The following is a 1,157-nucleotide window of genomic DNA, read 5'->3' as shown; positions in this document are numbered from 1 at the left end:
GCTGTGAAGGCTTGTTTGATTGTTTGAACATAAAACCCTAATCGTTTAATCATTAAAAACTATTCCTAAAAGATCTAAAAATATTAATCTATAACTTCAGATGTCGAAAATCAACAACCTTGATTTCGCTGCCCTAAATCTATCTGGAGACAATTACCTTCAGTGGGCGCTCGATGCTAAGATCATCTTGAAATCCAAGGGTCTCGGTGAATGTATCACCGAGAACAATAATGCCAATGAAAAGGATCGTTACAGAGCCATCTTGATCATTCGTCATCATCTAGCTGAGAGTCTCAAGGATCAATACCTAACCATTGAGAATCCACTAGATCTTTGGAATGAATTGAAATCGAGATATGATCACCAGAGAACGGTGATCTTACCAAAAGCTCGGTTTGATTGGATGAATCTGAGGATCCAAGACTATAAGTCTGTGGATGAATATAACTCTGCAATGTTTAAGATTTTTTCGAAAATGAAACTGTGTGGTGAAAGTATTACGGAACAGGATATGCTTGAGAAAACCTTTTCCACTTTCCATGCAAGCAATGTGCTGTTACAACAACAATACCGAGAGAAAGGTTTCAAAACCTATGCTAATCTTATTTTTTTGTCTCTTGCTCACTGAGTAGAACAATGAATTACTAATGAGAAACAGTCAGATGAGACCACTTGGATCAGCTCCACTACCTGATGCACACACTAGAGAGGACAATAAAGAGTCCAACCACGTCCAAGGAAACGGACAGCATGGCCGTGGTCGAGACAAATCGAACGGACGTGGCCGCGGTCAAAGATCCTTTGGCCGCGGGCGAGGAAATGGTCGAGACCATGGACAGGACCGTGGCTCATTTGGACGAGGCCATGGTCGTGGCCGTGGATCTTCTTTCAAACCCCAACACTCGACTAAATCAGAGAAATACGTGTGCCATAGATGTGGAATGAGCAATCATTGGGCTAAGACTTGTACGACTCCCAAGCATCTAGTTGACCTCTATCAAGAGAGTCTGAAAGGGAAGAATCCTGAAGCCCATATGACTTACCAAGATGATCAAAATGACTTCAATCATGAGAAGGACGATCTTATGGATTATGAAACTTCAGATTATATAAAAGACTGAAGATTGATTTCGACATTTGTAATCTAAATTTCTGTG

Source organism: Brassica oleracea, chromosome C2 (genome assembly GCF_000695525.1).
Source record: "Brassica oleracea var. oleracea cultivar TO1000 chromosome C2, BOL, whole genome shotgun sequence".
Classification (NCBI taxonomy): Eukaryota; Viridiplantae; Streptophyta; class Magnoliopsida; order Brassicales; family Brassicaceae; genus Brassica; species Brassica oleracea.
Note: the sequence above shows the minus strand (reverse complement) of the source record.